At 41.5% G+C, this 20,472-nt stretch overlaps 1 long non-coding RNA gene across 5 annotated transcripts in view; it reads left to right on the top strand.

The window, feature by feature from the left end:
- The window catches only part of LOC148057270 (uncharacterized), a 78,698-nt gene that overhangs the window by 44,179 nt on the left and 14,047 nt on the right, over window positions 1-20,472 (top strand). For 3 of the 5 annotated variants that reach the window (XR_015702788.1, XR_015702790.1, XR_015702786.1), the window contains exon 4: window positions 20,034-20,138. The exons of the other annotated variants lie outside the window; for them this stretch is intronic. This is a non-coding gene — a long non-coding RNA (uncharacterized LOC148057270). The remainder of the gene's footprint in view (window positions 1-20,033; window positions 20,139-20,472) is intronic. 5 annotated transcript variants of the gene reach the window in all.

Here is a 20,472-nt window from a genome sequence, read left to right on the forward strand (position 1 = left end):
ATGTCATGTATATTCTGCTAAGAATATTGCCCCAGTGATACTGCTGGCTTCCACATGCTCCACTTTTGCTTTCTCAGTTAACATTTGGTGTCAGTGCTCTTTTGCTTTTCCTCTTATTTCTATTAAACATGAAACACCACCCATTATAATCATAGAATGATAGAATGGTTTGGGTTGGAAGCGACCTTTAAAGATCATCTAGTCCAACCCCCCTGCCATGGGCAGGGACACCTTTCACTAGACCCAGGTTACTCAAAGCCCTGTCCAACCTGACCTTAAACACTTCCAGGGATGGGGCATCCACAACTTCTCCAGGCAACCTGTTCCAGTGCCTCGCCACCCTCATAATGAAAACTGTCTTCCTTATGTCCAACCTAAATCTACCCTCTTTCCATTTAAAACCATTGCCCCTTTAACATTAGAGATGTTACTAGATATTTCCATTAAAAGGATTAGGATTTTGAAGCACGGACATGCAAGGAAAATAAAACAAGGATATAACATTTTATACCTAAACACAGAGTGTGTAGTTGTGTAATTAATATTACCCATTACAATCATAAAAAACCCACCTTAGCATATATAATTAATTCTTAATATAATAGCCATTTAATTTCTGCAGTACTCTACTGAATGAATCAGTGCAGTACTGAGCTAACATCAGTGTGGCATTTACAGTAGATTTTCTGTTTATAAGCTGAAAATATTCCCTGAGGAAGAATTGTGATTTGGGTTATCAGCAAGTGTTAGCAGCTCTAATGTACATTTTTTCTTTCATTCTGGCAGCAGGCAAGCTGCTTAAAGACCCAGATTTATCTATATTAATTACCAAGTTCCAACCAAACTTCATACTAGTAATTTTCATCTTCTCTTATAAGTCTGTAAAACAATGTTGTTCATAAATGTCAGTTGGAGGCATCTTATTCACCAAGATGCAGCACCACTGTTCAAAATATGAGAAGATGCCAGCCTACTGGGCCCACAGCACGGCTGTAACAAGAAATCTCTCCACGACATTTTACCGCTGAGAATGCAAGGAAATTTCATGCCCAGAGGACACATCTGGGAAATACCCCTCACAACCCCTCTTTAATCAACTCACCAATTGCCTTCCAGAGACTTTTCAATAACCATCAGTCCATAAAATTACTTTTAATCTATGCATCAATATGAGCGACGCCAGGCACCAGGAACAAAAAAAGCTAATGCAATCTCAAGTCTCTGAATGCTGTTATAATACTAGTTCCCAATGTACCTCATAAACATGAATAAACTGGGGCATCACTGTTTTCTGACATATCCTCGGGTACCACTACTGGCTGGTTCCTGCTGTGCTGCATGCACATCTGACTCCTCTGAGCTGATGGAGGCAGAGGATAGGGTGCCTGGCTTGCTTTGCCCCAGCAATACAGTCACCGGCCCGCAAGGGCAAAGGAAAACCTGCCAGCTACTAACAGGACAGAGAGCATTAACAGGACAGACACGTAATCGAGCGTGCCTGCTTCTATACAAAAAGGGAGAACTTGGTATCTCTAGCTACCCTAGCAACCGTGTTCATTAAACTATTATTTTCCTCATTTTAAGGATAAAAGCCAAGGACTCCCATTGATTTCAATGGCAACTAAGTAACTTGGTGCTATTGAAAGGCTTTAGGTGCCAGAAAGGCTTTAAATGTCTGTCTTTAAAGTTCAGATCTTCAAGTGTATTTAAACACCAAGTTCTCGGCTGATAGGTACAAACATGCATTTTAAAATCTGTTCCTAAAAGGCTTGCTTGTAGGAAGTCTGGGGAAGAGGATAGATGAGACCCATGGGTTGTGACATGCCCAGAGATTTTCCCACTCAAAGCTGCTGCACGTGTGTTACTGCAGCAGCTGGCAACTTGCATCATTTGCTGATGATCAGAGTAGTTGTTATTGGTTCAGAACAATCTTCTCCCACTGCTTCTGTAGAGAAAAATTTCCCATTGGATGCTTTTTGACTATACAGTTATTTTTCTCTTGATCTTTTTATTACCTCTCTTTTTTTCTTTTATCCTTTCCCCTTTGTCCTGTGAGTGCCGTGTAGAAGCCCTGCAGTTCCTCCTGCTCTGCTCCCATTGCACCATGGCGGAGACTTACCCCAGGATTCCCACTCCAGGTTCTTTTTTTGTACAGCAATCGCTAAGAGAGCAGAAAAGCCGCTTGTGCTCCCAAGAGGCCGCATTGCAAAGTCCATAGGGTGCACTCTGGCTGCCTTTCCTAACAGAACGGACACAGATCAGACTCAAAACAGCCACGAGCTTTTCCCCTACAAGGCAATCCACTGTTAGTCACACGGTGATGGATTTGGCACCAAGAATGAGATGAAGGCATTGTTACAGGAAGAATCTGTGCTATCCCATAGGTCTCCATACCACAGCAATAAACCACCAAATGTCCACAGTTGATATAACATCAGTCTTGGCTCCCTATGGGCTTTTCAATGAGGTAATTGGAGTTTATTCTTTGCTTGGTGTTAAAGTGAAAAACAGAAACGGCCATGAAGGGTCATTGTGGTCAGAGTTTATTTTAACATCCACATCACTGTCATACTTGAACTGTCTTAAAAGTGATTATCTTGCTGTCCTGTGACCACTTTACATCAGACACTTTGGCCTAAAATCATAGAGTAAGGACTGAAAACTGGATTCCTGAACTCTGTTTTTGCCTATGCCAACTGTGGCTCTTGGCCAATTTAAAGACTTAGCATGTATCAAGAGCTTTGGGATTTGGAGCTGAAAAATCCTCCAGAATAATGAGTAGACTGAATAAAAATAGGTCAATAAATAAATAGAAAAGGAAACACTGTAGAATAAAGAAAAAATATGCTCAATAGACTTTTTTTTAATTGCCAGTAAATGAGGGAGTCAGTCACTGAACAGAAGGACATGAGCTAGAGGGAGCCATGGCACAAAGTGAGCCAGGGCTGAGCAGGCAGCACAGAGCAAACAGGCAAAACCAACCTTCTTTGCAAGATCTCGGATCACAGACTGGGTTAATGGCATTAGTCCCCTGTTCTGTTGTTCCTAGAAATGAAGGCATCTTCATTACAACTCTCATGTGAGCTTAAAAGAATATCCTTCCATAAGATTTTTAAATTTACCTTAGAAAATGAAAGTTTCCACTTAAAATGATGAATTCAAGAAACGGAAGTAGCTGGTTTTTTTTCTCTACATTGCCAGTTCACAGCAATCAGATCGACCTAAATTTAAAATAGTCAAAGGTTATTGGGTTTTTTAATGTGAACAAAGAAGTAAAAAATATCCTTTCAGATGGAATGAAATATTTTATTCACTATGATTCAGAATGTCTTCTTTCAATGCTGTGAGTATTTTATACGTAAAAGTAAAATGGTTTGACATTCCAAAACAACAGTTAATTTCCAATTGAGAGGCTGAAATAACTATTCTGTCAGGACTTCTTCCATTCTTGGCCTTCCCATACACTGAAAAATTTGATAAAACCAGAATGAATTTGCAAAGCATTTTAAGGTTACAAGTACCTCATGTTTTTCCATAAAGAAATGCAGGCAAAGCTTCATCTAGTTCTAGTACTGAGAAACACAAATTAATCTATGGATTTATAGCAAGGTAGCAGTTAACAGAAACATAAATCTTTTCTTTGAGGTCTTAACCTTTTGTTTCATAAATAGGAAGGTCCTCAGTGTTGTTACTATCCCTGTGACTGACAAAGTGTCAGAGAGAAAACATGACCTCTGGAACGTCTTGAATAAGGACAAGAAAATCTCATGTAATATTACTGTCTGGAAAACGAGACCTGATGATTCAGCTACTAGAGGAACTGTGCCTTAGAACAGCATGAATTTCATCTCTGCCTTTCATGTCAATCTTCCTTTGCTATAAAATTGTCAATCAGTCAGATCACTCTCATACTTCATTATGTTTCCATGGTGATCCTTTCTGCCAAAGTTAAAAATAATCCTGTTCTGATGTTGAAACTTGTAGAGAAGACGACCATATATAATTGCCTTCCTGCAGTTATCTGCCTCCGACATGTGGAGGTAGGTACCCTAAAAGGATATCCATTCACTTTGTTCTGATTTTTGGAGTTGAAATAGTACAGTAGCAACTGGGCTAAGCCCCTTTCCCCAGTTATTGTCAGTAAATCAATTAATACTGCATCACTGAGTTTTTCAATTGTACCACAGTTTGCTACATCTCCAAAATTATCCTAATAAACAATCCCAAGGTGTCATGCTAATACTTTTATATATATACTCAATAGCAATTTCTATGCTTAATATTTTCTTGCTTTTACTCTTACAGCATGTCAGAGAGAAAGAGTGATATTAGCTGATGGATTGACTTCACTGATGCAGGATGATATTTGTGACAATTAGATGTTTACCTGGGCAAGCACGTAGAGGAACAGTATGTTCTGTACCAGTGACCTTTTGGAAAATCAAGGCAATGGGCATGACAATTCTGTAAAAATGCTCACTTATCCGCACTCCTTGGCTTTCTTCTTAACTTGCTACTGCAGCCTCTAGGTCTAAGGTGCGTAGTTCCCACTTTGATTATTTCACATAACAGAGGCTTGTAACCATGCTCATTTATCAAGTGCCACATCATGAGAAGTTTTAGAAAAATGCAATTTAGCACTTGTTAGGATTCTAAAGTATATTTCTTAAAATGCAGAATAATTTTATGCTGGTTTTATCATTACAGCTCCTGGACTTTTATACTGGGTATCCAAAAATGTGGACCACACAATCCATAAACCCGCAAGTAGAATGCTGCAGCAGGGACAGGTACAGAACCCTGTTCTCCGAGGCAGCATTCAGCTTTATGCACCCTACAGCAGTCACTTCTCCTGGAGCTCCCCCGGGTCGTTCACTGCTTGGCGACTTCTGCAAAGAGGAGTGGGGATCCTACAGCTAAGAGCCTGCTTCTCTGCACAACCCTGCTCTGCCTGCTGCACCCTGTCCTCCCTGTGCACTCAATCATGCAAAAGTTGCACTAAAAAAATATGCAGTCTTCCACTCGCTACGGTTTCCTTTCTTCCTGCTTTTCATTCACCTTCCATTCTTCCCCCCGGGAAGCTGGTCTGGATGGCAATCTCTCCTCTTCGATACTACCTTGATTACCTCTGAGCTCTGAGGACACAGGAGAGAGTCTCCTTGTTCTGTGTCACCTCAAGTGCTACTGACGAATAGCATGGTGGATACAGCTGTCAAAATTTAGCATCGCTACCATGCCCACGCTGACAGACTTTGTTCCAGAAGTTCATCATTTGGCTTTATTTAGCCATCTTTTTCTAACAGAACAGCAAAATAGATTCTTAGCAGTAGGGCTGCTTTCAGTAAACTTCAAATACCTGGGCTGGAGTGAAACTTTACACCAAATGGATTGCTGATTTTTATTTATTTATTTTTAACTAGAGGAAGAAAACAGGAAAGATATAATGCAAAAAGGCAGCCTGGATGGTTTAAATTTGTTCATGTTAAAGCAACTAAAGTTAGGATCTAAAGCAACTGAGTCAGGGTGCATCAAGTGACCTAAATTATATATGGCACTTTCAATTTTTCCTGGCATGAAATAGCATGCCTGACTATGAATGAAAGGATATGGCCCTTTGGAAGCCAGTGAGGCTGTTCCTGCTCCCATTTTACTCAGAAGGAAAAGAAAATGCTCTCTTTCTGGCTGTAGCAGGATTAGTTTCTTATATGGTGCCTATGTTTAATTCTCTGGATTCAGAGAAAGAAAGCACAGCAATCGTTCACTTAGCCAGAAGAATATGTAGCAGGCTCTGACATTTACTTATAAAGGATTAAAAGCATTTCTGAAAGCACAAATGTAATTCTAATAACTCACAATTACAAACTGCAGTAACAGCTTTTAATTTTTTTTTTACCCCCAAACTCTCAGTAGGAATTGTAACATTACTGTCAAAAAAAAAATGTGAGAAGAAGCAAGGTTGCAGTTTCCTGACAGGGAACAGAAGACTCTAAAAGAGAATCCATGTCCGTGTTGCTGTGTTACTCCTTTCTGATCTGAGACAATGCTCACAGAACTTGCAAGCAAGAAGATATCTTATTAGGTCTACTTGACAGATTCACACACACACAAAAACGTGTCTGTAGAGGAAACAGTTCAGCTACTGTATGAAGTAACCGACGTGTTGATAGTGCTCACCTCTTCAGGTTGACACCAGCTAATGGTATTTTCTTTTCAAGGGATTTCATTACAGTGAAAGAGAAACACTTTTCTTTTTCCTGATGGCATATGAGTGGAAGAGACAGAGCAAAATGATTCTAAACAAAACAAACGAAATGAGAAGCCTCAGCTGAACAAAAAAAGGGTCAGAAACATGGCATGTAAGCTCCCACCCACCCTTTACACCTTCAGAGGGAAGAGCTAGGCAGTAGAGGTTGAGCCTGCTCTCTGTTCACTCTGAGTCAAGGACTGCTTTGTTCCAGGCTGGGGAAACATTTAATAAATGCGAGACACTTTCCCAAAGAATTTACAATCCAAAAGGACAAGGCAAACAGAGAAAAATGACAGCCTGAGTTGTCATCACCAGTCCCCAAAGGTGCGAGGCTGTAACCTCGCCTGTTGTGTAATCAAGAGACTGCTGGGTCCTGCCATGGCTGCGATCAGGAGCGGGATCTGAATCGGCACCAAGCACGTCAGCTTGCAGCGATGTAGACTTAACAGGCTGTATACCATTGTCAGTGTGAGGCAGGACATTTACAGTCTTCTTTTCTGTACAGTGAGAAAACGATTTATAGACACAAGTGAATTTCAATAGTAGGTTGAGATGCTCACCTTCATTCTCTCCATTCAGAAGAACGGCGAAGGGTATATTAATAACTCCACAAAATCATTTTGGCTAGCTTTTCACTTCTCAACTTCCCAGCTGGCTATCCCAGCAGAGCTCTTTTGTAGGGCTCTTTATTTTTCTGAAACTGGCTTCACAGATGCTTCCCCTTCCTTTTACTTCTTGTGACCTTCAGCCTCAGTGCAGTAATACATCTTTATTGGAAAACAGAGTATCAGTGGCAGTTTCACCATTCTCATTCCTCAGTCTTTTCCAGCATCCAAAAGGTGCATGCATCCAAAACAGAACTGAGATTTCTTTCCCAGTTGGATCTTACAACAGTAATAAATGAGTTACCATCTGCATTTCTAATTAAAAATCCAATTGGTATAATGTAATGAGGCTTCTGGATGCAATTAGCAACTGCTGGGGGTCTCTTTATAGAACCAGCACTACAATTATGAGGCAAATAGATTCTATCATATGCAATGAAGAGCTTTTTTGAAGTTTTTTTATCCTTAGCTGGATGGATTCGCAACAGGGAGTTAGGCACTTTTACATACTGTAATCTACCGAAATGCACAATTCAGGTTCGTACTTGGGTTTCCTGTACAGTTCAGGGCAGAATTAAATGCCTGATAGGATCCATTGAGCCTTCAAAATCATGCCTAACTTCTGGAGTTTTACATTTACTGCAGAATCTAAGTCCATATGTTTATGTTTGGATCACAAGCACTGCATTAGGAATAAATAATGGAGACATTTACTTTTTCTTAGAAGTAGAGCTGATAAAAATGGTAGAACTTTCTGGTGATTTTTCAGGGGGGAAAAAAAAGTTTTACCTGGTTTTCATGGTCAGTAAAAATTTCAAAGCCACAAATTAGTCTTGAAGATATTCACGGATCACTTCTTCTAGATCAAAATTTCATAACACTGTTATAGCAATGACTAGGAGTTAAATGATCCTTTACGAATTAGACTTTGTAAAGAGAAGAGCAAAAATGACAGAGAATATATTTAAAAGCCTTTCTCCACCTCTCTTATCTCCATGTGTATATACACACATAGCTGTATTCAAAGGCTTGCATAAAAGTCTTCTACCAGAGTATTGCCATGTGTATGAAGTGTTACCATTTTTCAGACTCAAACAGTGATGTTCATGAAAGAAAGACACTCAGCAGGCAATGCCACTCTTAGCCTAGCTAAATCAGCAGCAGCACTGCCTTATTCACCAGCTTCAGTATAGTTGAAGAAAACAACGATCATCAATATGACCCAAAGTCCCAGGTTGCCTGGATTTCAGATGTCTTGGGGGCAGGCCTGAGAGATGTTCTCAGGTTCTTTCAGACTCTGTCTGAGCATGTGGAGGCACCTCCTGCCCTCTTTCCAGGGCCACCACGTCACCAAGATCTTGCAAAGCAGGAGAGTGCCTGTGTGGGATGGGCCTCCATGCAGACCTGTGAGCCCCTGAGAGCAGTGCTTCCTAATTCCTGTTTGATCCTTAGAGGAAAGAGAAGCTAAAGGAAGCAAATGGCTTAAAAAGCATGTAAGATGCCTTTGCAATGAAATCAAAATGACTCCTGCTCTAATGATACAGTAACAGAAGCAATAGAGCCAACTCTACAAAATGCATTTTTTAATGCAAATTTCTGTGTATTCTTTGTCAGAAAACAGAACATTTGACAAAACTGCTTCTGGCTCACTAAACATGAAAATAGGCAGACTTCGGTAAAAAAAAGATCATTCTATTTGGTTTGTACTCAACTTTTTCCTAGTTTGATTCAGGAAACTCTGCTAGCTGACCCAAAGAGATTTGTTCCAAAATCAGATTAGACCACAAATTTATTGCCTTTACTAGAGATCTTAGCAGTAGCAAAGGGACGAGGCTGCAAACTGAGGCAGTCTGAACATTCATATACTGTGCCTCCAGCTCATGATTGGTGTTTATAAAATGCTATTACCACGCTAATGTTTGTCCTCTGATGAAGCTCTTGGCGTAATTTTAATTTCTTAAATAATTTTATATGATTTGTAATACATGGCTGCTGTTGAGACTGTCTGAATCAGGCAGCAGGTGAATTTAGGAAGCAATGAATGAGTGAGAGAAAGTAGCAGCGTGACAGGCAGTACCCAAACGAGTCAGAGCAACACTGCTTAATCTGCTTCGCCACAATTTGATGAGTATAAGAAGAGTTTTGTGTCTTCCTTGTAGGTCAATTACGATCGATTAAGCTTACACTTGTAGTTCAAGGAATTTCTCTGGAGTTCAGCAGTGAGATGAAAAGAAGGGGTTTCTGGGAGCATCATTTTATCTCTCCTTTGTGCCAAAAGGATAGCAATGCATACAGTGGTTTAACAAGATAAGTGCTAGGCTTCCTTTTGAGAATGGGGCTTGTGAGCTGCCCAGGCTGCCTAATCACGCAGCGAGCCCATGCCTGGATCGACATGCTCGCGGGGCCGCGGACATGACTACATGAGCCACTCCTTGCTTCAGCAGTCCAGCTCTTGAAGAGGAGACACTGGGAGGAGGCAGGCTGTATGAATCTCCAGGCAGTGTTTTTTTGCTTTATTTTTGCTGCTCTCTTTCTAAAGATATTTACCTTGACTTTGATAGACTATGTGAAGCTTTCTACCCATCTTCTATCTTTCTCTGATAACTAGCACAACCTCTGCAGTTGCTGACACATCTAAATCACTCTGGGTGCCACAAACCACACTGCTGGACTACCTCCCAGTCAGCCCAACTTGCAGAAGTATCTTGAGCCAGGGGCAAACTACTGTGAGGAGGAATTTGGAAAACAGGGATAAGTTTCCCATGGCAGGAATACCCACTGGTCAGCAGGAGGGGCTGTCAAGGCTGTCAGCTGGGATCTGGCCCTAATTGTACAGTGCTGAATAATAGTCCTACAAGACCAAACTACATGGTGACAGGTAATGGCCAAGGTGACAAGAGCAGTTACAGCAAACATGCCTGAAGAGGCTCCTGCACTGGTTTCCTTCAAGTGTCAGCAGAAAAAAATAGGCAAGATAATAATCAAGAGATTATTATCTAGTGATTCTTCACTGTCATGATAGGTTGCTTTTCTTTACAGGGCAGAAGTGTCCTAGTGTGATAGTATGGTAATTTTTTTGTTTTGTTTTTCTTTTTAGAAAGAAGCCTAAATATACATGTCAAAGACTGCCAAGGAAAAAAAAAAAAAAAAAGAGGGAAAAGAAAATCCGATTTTTCTGACCTTTTGGGCATACACAGCAGTATGGTTAAGTCAGTGAGCAGAGTTCACCATTAATATTTAAAAGATTGCACTGTCTAAGTTGCCATTATTGAAATTCAGATGACTCGGTGCTTTTCTGCCTAATCTTGCACTCTTGATTCTACTTTGATTCAATTCACTGGGGAGCAAGTTTGGGCTCTCGGTCACTAACATGAAGTCAGATATAATATATTGGTTCATATTTTTTTTCTTTTGCCCATTCTTCTTGAGTTAAGAACTCTGATAATGTAGAGCTGACATTTGGGGAAAATCTAGAAAATGAATTCCTTTTTATCTCCAGGCTAAGCTGCACCAGTGAATAGAGTACTATAATAAAACCTATTTGTATGCCTGTCATACAAAGACAAACCTTTCCAAAGGAAATGGATTTGAGTATTTGCAAGAAATGATAAACATTCAGACAAAAAGGTACTGAATTTCACTTTGAGATGCATGGGAGAAGTAGGTTTTAGCCTCTCTTGTCAGGGAGGAGGAATTCATATGAAAGCCATGTCAGCTGAGAGTCTCAGAAATGAGATCTTTTCCAGATCTTTGTGGAAAGAAATGACTTGGAAATATCTTGAAGGGAGTGGTTTAGAGTTATGATCAAAATGTCAGCCTGATTTTTTCTGATTTTTATCAGAAATAAATCAAAAGAGGCTTATCCACTTCTGATAAAAAGAATTACCTGGATTTCATTTGTGCAAATCCTTGTGCAAAGCTATGTTAAAATCTAGTCCTCCCTCTGATGCGTATAACTGAATTACGATGAATAGGTGCTTATACAAGACAGGGTGCTGAAATCAAGCCTAATTCCAAAGCCCTGCTACTCTCCCAACTCTCCCATGAAGCCAAAGGATATATTTTACTGACAAAACAGCTCCACAACCAGAGCCAGGGGGCTCCCGGCCACCTCGGGCAGCTGGGGTGACACACAGCCCTGCAGCCCCACAGTCATGCCCTCTCTAGCAAGCGCGGAAGGCTGCCGGCTGCTGTCTTGCTCCTGGGATGAAACTCCACCGTGAAAAAGGTGGCTAGTGGCACTGGTCTGCTGTGAAAGCTGAAACATCTCATCACATTTGAAGGTATTTTTGGAGTGGTTACAAGGGAGAAGTTTGTCTCAGAGCAGCCTTTTCCACAGGGAGTCACTGGATTTATTGATCTAAGCAGTCAAGTAACATCTGAGCCACTTGAAAAGTCATGTCCTACACTAAGGAAAGGTAGGTGGAGACACGTGAAGGCAGACATATGCAGTTAGCTGGGCAGTTTGGACCTGTGTTACACAGAGGAAATGGGTGAGTTCAGCAGCTGCATGTTTGTTCAGGGCTTTTGCGATATTCAGAGGTCTTTTAGAGATTTCAACCAATCACTTTAATTCCAGACGTAATTAATATATTTTCCAAAACAATTTAGTGATTGGCTAAATGTAGTTGAAGGATACTGTCATGCTTAAGTCTGGAACGGAGAAGTTAAGACACCTACTGCCTGAAAAATGTCATGGTGAGTTAATGCATGATGATGGTAATTATACTAAATGAAGAATGTTTGAATGCTTACCAAGCTTAATTAAACTTTGTAGCACTCCTAAGACAGAAATATTGTTATGGTAATTTTAACAGGTAGGTAAATTGCTCATCCTGGAACATGAAGGTTGGGTAATTTACTCAAGGTGACACATCAAGCCTGCAGTGTAGCCAAAGTAGAGCCTATAACCTTGACTCCTAAGCTGACTTCCAGCTGCAGTCTTCAAACAATTCCCTCTCTCCTAACGTTTTAGCTTTTTTTCTGAAATAGAAACTGGCCTTCGTTCATAGACCTGATCGTTGATAAATTCCTCTATCCTCAAAGGACATATATCTCCAATCTTTCCCCAGTAATTCATGCCAATGTGGCAATTTGCTAGAAAGTGAAGGATGTGAGGGCAAAGAAGAGGACAACATGAAGAAAGAAACAGAGGCAAAGGCTAATAAAAGAGAGTGGAATGAAAGGAACTAGAGGCAGAAGAAAATCATGGCATACAAGTGAAAGACAAAGCAGTCAAAGGGGAATGAAGGGTCAAAAGAAAAGTGAAAGAAATAGGAGAAAATAATGAAACGGGAAAGGCCACCATCAGGAATTAGCAGACAGGAAATTGAGAGTGAAATCAAAATGCTCCAAGAATTGAGATGCATTTAGTGGAAATGTATTAAAAGTAAAAATCTACTGTCTCCACTACAGTATTCTGTTTACATGCCAGGAAATTCCTTACATCCTTAATCTCCTAAGTGGCACTGTACATAGGGACAGAAAAAACTGCTGCCTCTGAGTAAAGATGAAAAACACAGCAAAACTCCTGCAGAGTAACTCTAAAATGGTAACATGAGCAGACTGTGGAAGGAGTCCCTACTGAGATCTTTTGATTAACCTTGCTATGATGTAAGTGGGGAGCCTAGATTAAACCAGCCATTTCTTCCTTTTTTTCCCTCTCCTTTTATGTTACAGTAATGCAAATAACTAGTAGAAATACATATATGAAGGTGGTTGGGTTTTTTTTTAACTCCCCGTCTTCCTTCCTTAACTTGGCAAGTAACTTATTTTTTCCATTGAAAGCAAGAGTAGCTCAAGATGCTGTTAAAAAGGAGTAGATGGGAAATTCAAAGACAAAACCCCACATCTTAGTTGACAGATGTAGCCTTCCTAACCCAATTAGGAAATCAAAGCATTGAATGTGTAGAAGGAGTGGAAGCAGACCAACAGCTTTTGATCCCAAACTATTTCTCCTAGAATATACAATGTGGAGCTGACTAGACTCAGGATGGGATGCTTTCCTCTTCCCAGCGCTGTTGGTCATTATTGCTCATTGTTTAGCTAGTATGCAAAAAGTATTGACGTGGTCTGAATGTAAACCTCTGCTTAGGTTATTGTTTTTAATCTATGAGAACAGTCTTATACCCATCTCTGTGGTTCCTTCCATGCAGACTGCTCCTTCCCAGAGATGCTGAGAAGCATCTTCCCCTCTCTGTAGCCAAATCTTTTAAGCAGCTTTGGTCCTACCAGGATTTCTACCAGAAATGGCTGACCACCAGCAAAACATAAGATCATTTCTATTCTCTCATCAATAGCATCTTCTGCTGCTTCATTGATCACCTTGCTCGGACTTCCCAGCATGGTTTGCCCATGGAGGTCGTGTGCATGGACACGGTGGTGATGCAGTACAGTTAGGGTTGGTTTGCTGAGCACTGTTTCCAGGCAGACAAACTCTTCATAACTTGTCATACACAAAATTTACTGAAGTTTCCATATCATGGCACGCCATACCTGTTGATTAGTTTTCACCAAATTTTTTGGTCAGATAGAATGGTTCCTTTACAAAGATCAGATGACTGCTTTTAGTCTGTGTGACAACACTTCTTTTCAAGTTTAATATTCATGTTAGGTGTCCCTAAAATGCAGTGGCTAGTGCACACGTGTGAATGGGAGGAAATGGCAGAAATGAAGCCACAGTGAATTCACTTCTTATCTGAGTGAATATTTACATAAGGAGTTTTCTTTTCAGCTCACTGAAGCACAACCAGCCCTCATGATTCAGTTCATCAACCAACAATTAATGGCTTGAGCTTAAGAGCAGATTTCTTTTCTTAACCTCCTGACTGCATGACCTGGCCACTAAAGAATGTGTAGATATAGTCACATGATACAAAGTCTGATTTAAAAGTTCTCCATAGAAATTTAATAACGTACTGTTAATTGACCCATTTTGTATTTGTATTTGCTGCAGTTTTCACTTGGGAATGTGAAATCTCTGGAGTGGTAGCTCTGTTTTGTGAACTGCCTGTTCTGGTACAGTCAGGTAATCAGAAATGTCATTGCCAGTGGCTATTCACCACATTTTCTAATTTTTGATTAAATATATCTGTCATGGTTTAACCTGGCAGGAAGCTAAACACCACACAGCTGTTCACTTACTCCCCCCTGCAGTGGGATGGGGGATAGAATCAGGAGGAAAAAAAAAAAGTAATATTCATGGGTTGAAATAAAGACAGTTTAATAGGACAGAAAAGGAAAGGATAATAATAATAATAATAATAATAATAATAATAATAATAATAATAATAATAATAAAAAGAAGAAGAAGAAGATGAAGAACAAGAAGAATATACAAAAGAGGTGATGCACAATGCAATTGCTCACTACCTGCTGACTGATGGCCAGCCAGTTCCCAAGCAGCGGCTCCCTGGCCAGCTTTCCCCTAGTTTATATACTGAGCATGATGTCATATGGTATGGAATATCCCTTTGGCCAGTTTGGGTCAGCTGTCCTGGCTGTGCCCACTCCCAGCTTCTTGTGCATCTCCAGCCTTCTCAGTTGGTAAAGCATGAGAAGCTGAAAAATCCTTGACTTAGTGTAAGCACTACTTAGCAACAACTAAAACATCGGTGTGTTATCATATTATTCTCGTGCTAAATCCAAAACACAGCACTATACCAGCTACTATGAAGAAAATTAACTCTATCCCAGAAAAAAACCAGGACAGTATCCACCCCTTATTCTATACCATCTACATCATGCCCAGGTCTAACACTTTCCAATACTTTCCAATTAATCACCACCACTTTTCCTGTCTTTTGATATATACACACAGATATCATTCCCTATAAAATGTTCGTTGTGTTCATTTAGTCTATGACTGGGCTCCATCTGTCATAACAGTCCTTCAGGGCAGGAGAGGTGATGTGTGGTATTGGATTGTTCCATGCTGAAGCCAGTTCTGGTTCCATTATCACTGTGCTTTGCTCAGTTTTCGTCAAAGTTCATTCTTCATTAATCTAGGTGATTCTTACTGTAATACCATTGATATGGCATATAGCGACCACAGAGGTGATTATATACAATGTTATATAGCAATTAACATCATACAATTTAATTTATTGGCTATTCTCACCCAAAATCTAATCCCCTTGAGGTACACATCAGACTTCCCCATCCTCCTGCGTTACCTACCAAGTGCACTCAGGTCCTTGAGCAAAAGCAATCCCATAAATGGATTTACCTTTTCCCAAGGCAGGAATAACCCAGGGGATGTGATATACCCGCTCACTGCCATGCTCTTTGGCCCACGTGTCTATGAGGTTGTTTCGGAAGTGAGTCCTGTTGTCTGACTCAGTTCTTTCTGGGGTGCCATGTCACTGTAGGACTTGCTTTTCAAGGCCCAGGATAGTGTTCTGAGCGGTGGCATGGGGCACGGGCTATGTTTCCAGCCATCCCGTGGTTGCTTCCACCATTGTAAGCACATGGTGCTTGCCTTGGCAGGTTTGTGGGAGTGTGATATAACCAATCTGCCAGGCCTCCCCATAGTAGTATTTCAGCCATCGTCCTCCATACCAGAGAGGCTTTAACTGCTTGGCCTGTTCAATTGCAGCACGTTTCACGTTCATGGATAAGCTGTGCAATAGTGTCCATGGTCAAGTCCACCCCTTGATCATGAGCCCATCTGTATGCTGCATCTCTTCCTTGATGGCCTGAGGTGTCATGGGCCCACGGAGCTAGAAATAATTCACCCTTATGTTCCCAGTCCAGATCCACCTGAGCCACTTCAATCTAGCAGCCTGATTGAGCTGCTGGTTGTTTTGATGTTCTTCATGGCCCAACCCTTGGGTACGTGAGCATCTATGTGACATGCAGCAGCCTGGATGAGTTTGCCTCTGTGCTGCCAGTTGCTCTGTTCCCATTGCTGTAACCACGCCCACAGGTCATTTGCCACCATCCATGCGTCAGTATAGAGATAAAGTACTGACCATTTTTCTCGTTCAGCAATACCTAAAGCCAGCTGGATGGCTTTCACCTCTGCAAACTGACTCAATTCACCTTCTCCTTCAGCAGTTTCTATATCACTTGTCATATAGGACTCCATACAGCAGCCTTCCGCCTCCAATGCTTTCCCACAAGACGTCAGGACCCATCAGTGAACAGGGCATATTGCTTCTCATTTTCTGGTAGTTTATTATACAGTGGGGCCTCTTCAGCACATGTCACCTCCTCCTCTGGCGATATTCTGAAATCTTTATCTTCTGGCCAGTCCATGATCATTTCCAAGATTCCTGGGCAACTGGGGTTTCCTATTTGAGCCCGTTGTGTGATCAGTGCGACCCACTTACTTCACGTAGCAGCAGTTGCATGATGTATAGAGGGGATCCTCCCTTTGAACATCCAGCCCAGCACCAGCAGTCGGAGTGCCAGGAGGATCTGTGCTTCAGTACCAATGACTTCTGAAGGAGCTCAAATCCCTTCATATGCTGCCAATATCTTTTTTTCAGTTGGAGTATAGTGGACCTCAGATCCTCTGTATCCCTGACTCCAAAACCCCGAGGGTCGACCTCGAGTCTCCCCTGGTGTTTTTTGCCAGAGGCTCCAGGTAGGGCCATTTTCCCCAGCTGCGGTATAGACCACATTTTTTACATCTTGTCCTGCCCAGACTGGCCCAAGGGCTACTGCATGAACTATCTCCTGTTTAATTTGTTCAAGGGCCTGTCGTTGCTCAGGGCCCCACTTGAAATCATTCTTCTTCCGGGTGACTTGATAGACAGGGCTTACAATCAGACTGTAATTTGGAATATGCATTCTCCAAAAACCCACAACACCTAAGAAAGCTTGTGTTTCCTTTTTCCTACTTGGTGGGGACATGGCTGTTATTTTGTTGATCACATCCATTGGCATCTGATGACATCCATCTTGCCATTTTATTCCTAAAAACTGGATCTGCTGTGCAGGTCCTTTGACCTTTGTTTTATAGTAAAACTGGATTTCAGAAGGATTTAGACTATTTTCTTCCCTTTCTCAAAAACCTCTTCTGCTGTGTTGCCCCATATGATGATGTCATCAATGTATTGCAAGTGTTCTGGAGCTTCACCCTGTTCCAGTACACCTGGAATCGACTGCCCCAGGGGTGGAAACACAGCCCTACCATTTGCCATGGACTGATGGCATGGACTTAACTCTATCCCAGCCAAAACCAGGACAATATCTCATTGTTTTTACTCAGTATTAGGTATTATTTCCATGACTTTGAAATGAGAATTGCAAATGCTTTGGCAAAAGGATTGAAAGCCTGTGACTTGAGGAAAGGAATTCTTGCAGAGTCCTGTTTTGTAGCTTTCTCTTGCTGTGGCTACTGAATCTCAATAGTGACTGTCTTTTCAACAGCAAGGTCAATGACTGATGTGGGAAATACAGGTAGATAATTTAGGTAGTACTCAAGCCAGGCTGTTCTTCTAGTGGCCAGGAGGAAAACAAAGTGCAGGGAATTAATCCAGCTCCTGGTCCGCAGGATCGGAGAATCCATTCCTTCAGCATCTCCCTTGGTGGTCCACACACCTGAAATGTAGAAGGCAAGCTCTGGACTTGGCATGGACCAGACAGTACAGCTGACGAGCAACAGCCTGGGCACATGCTGCAGCCCTCAAAAGATGACTAATTTGAGCAATCTCTCTACTCCCAGCTTTGGGACAAGAAAATCTTTCCAGATTTCTTGCCACAGTTCCTCTTCAGGCTTTACAGCTCTTTTCTACTCACAAAGGGAGTCTGGGTTAAGCGTTACACCTGGGCCTGTAAACAAACATCCTGGCCTATAAATTTAAGCAAATTTAACACTTGTGGAAATTCTGTACTCTTCATGGCCAAATGATCTCAGATCTCATGGAGGAAACTGGAATCCGTAGTGTGTTACCTGAACAAAACCTGCTTGCTGCAGTCAGGCTTGTATGCTACTTCCCTCCAGGTGCTGTAAAGCCAGTTGAAGGTCTCTTATGCCAAAATCTGCGAATCGGCTACATATTCCCTCCTCCACATCGTGATACACCATCATCACAAAGAGACACACCAAAATTAGTAGTGGAGCAAAGGCATAACATCATTAACCGTTTTCTCTGTGGTCATATTTGGGGGGAAGAAGCGGGGTGGGTATTGTCTTGTAGAATTGTTTGTTAAAGGAATATTTTGACTCAAACTCAGATACCCACATTTAATAGGAAACTTTGCCAAAATGAAAAAAACTTGATTCCAAATCAGGAAAAAATATCCTGAGAAATTTCTAAATTCTCCGTGGAACAGGTATTTCAGATCCTCACTGTTCTGGACACATTTGGTCCATGTTTCATTGAGGGAATGGAGATGTCTTCCTCCTAAGGATTCCTGGTCTGCGTTCCCATTTCCAGGGGCTCCCCTGCTGTTCCCCAGGAGTTTGGGTCAGTTAAGGGAGCCCCACTCAATCCAGGTCAGTCACTGGCAGCTTGAGTTTGTTCTACCAGAGGTTTTTGGACTGCTGATTCTATGCCACAAGGATGACTAGATACTACACAGAGAGTGCAATAGTTTCTGTGGCTCCCTGCTCCCTTGGGGTAGATCTTTGTGCCCCACCAAGAGCTGCGGTTTGCAGAGATTTTGCTATCTCAGTTTCATCCCTTAGAGCCTAGAAAATATGTCTTCATTTTTTGAGGAAGTCAGCGATGCTGAGATGTCCTGCAGCTACAGCTCCTGGATGATGTAAGGTTTCCAGACAGTTGACCCTGTCTGGAAGGGATCACAGTAGGGTGAAAGTAGGGTGACCCAGAGGCCAGTAACTGTAGGATGCCCCGAGGTCCCTGGTGAAGGGCACATAGAAGAAGTGCAGGCACGTGCACTGAGGCTGCAGATAACAAAAGTCCACACACCACAGAAGTCTATACCTGCCATTCTTCTGGAAAACTTCACTGAAAATGAGGCATTTTCAGAGATAAAGTGGCATTTTCAGAGATAAAGTAGCATTTTCCTGACCTCACAATATAGCATAATTTTCTTTGATGTGATTTTACTAAGTCTTATTAGTAGTCTTATTGTTACATTATCTTCTGTCCCACAATCAGGCACAGATTAAATCATTCTTAAGAGTTTTATAAGCACAGAACAAACAAACATGACAGAACTTGATTCAAAGTATTTCCTCTGAAAGACATTTTAGATAAAAAAAAAAAAAAAGCCTGTAAAAATAAAAGCTCGGATCTGGTTTCAGCATATGTCTATAAATCCAGAGTAAGTACACCAAAGGCAATGGAGTTATTTAGATTTTTTTTACCACTAATGATTAGTTTTATACAGTATTGCTATTCTCTCACCAGATCCCTCCCAAATCAAGTGAGGCGTTTTAAGGCAGCTACTTTAATATTCTGAGGGCAAACGTTTTTGTATAAATCCACATTCACTTGAATGTTTACAGGATTTTTTCTTTTTACAAGCATTCTGGTAAACACAAGTGTTTGTGGAATGCAGCTGAGTGGTTTAATGAATAGCAATAAAGCCAGTCTTCAGTTTTTATTCAAACGAATAGTCTTATGTTCTTGTTAAAACATTCTTGAGCATTGGTTACTGCATTTAACAGCTTTTGGGGATGACTGGATTAGAAATAGTTAGAAATTGTACATTTTTTCAAGAATATAAAAGATTTGTTTTTCAAACAGTTACGTGAAAGATCAAAAATTTCAGCTTTCAGATGATTATTGGCATAATATCACCAAAAACACTGGGTACCTTTGGTGAAAATCTGAAGCTGCAGATGGGTTTATATCCAAGTGCAATAGTTACACCTCCTCTCATATAAGCTAAAGGGAAAATCATACCCCATGTGACTAGTTTAAAGTCACAGACTCTATACTGCAGAGCTGTCAAATGCATCCCCCGTAGGATAAGGGAGCAGATGCATCACTGGATAACATGCACTGGTGTATGAGGACCTGGCATCGCTTGCTGGGGTAGTCATGGTCTGTGATGTTAAATGTGCTGTGTACGTTAATGAATCAAGTCAGCAAAGGCAGCTGCGGGAGCCCTTGAAGCTCCAGTGTCTCCTAATTAGCAGGCTCTTCTTGTACTGTGATGCCTGTCTGATGTTTGTGGAGGAGGAAGAGTTGTATGGCAAAAGGGCATCTACACCACGTGTGATACATTTTAAAGGGAGCATTTACGGTCTTCATGTTCAGCCATAGGTCTGCCTGAAGGAGCCCTGTCCAGTTATCTTCTGTGAGAGCAGAGCATCCACAGGCACCTGGGGGCAGCTGGAAATGTTGCTTTGTCTGCTTAGAAAGGTAAGGAAAACAAACCCTGCAGGAGAGAGCTGAGGATATGGACAGAAATACAAGAGAGGCTCTGCCATGAGCCTGTGTGGGTCAGGTCTTGTTGCAGTGGCTGCTTCGCATGATACTTTCCAAATAGCACAGCAAAAGTCCTCCATGGACCACAGTAGTCTGTGAATGGCAAAGGTCTGGTTTAGCCGTCTCCATGGGAATCACCCCTCCCTGCCCTCTTTCCACACACAGAGATGTGTGGCCCATGTCCCAGCCTTCGGTCTGTTCCAACCTAGCGTCACTCATGTTTTTGGACTGAGGCTCCTGGGAGCTACACTGAGCACCAAAGTGGTCC

Source organism: Nipponia nippon, unplaced genomic scaffold (genome assembly GCF_047370975.1).
Source record: "Nipponia nippon isolate SJK-2023a ecotype South Korea unplaced genomic scaffold, ASM4737097v1 scaffold_1, whole genome shotgun sequence".
Classification (NCBI taxonomy): Eukaryota; Metazoa; Chordata; class Aves; order Pelecaniformes; family Threskiornithidae; genus Nipponia; species Nipponia nippon.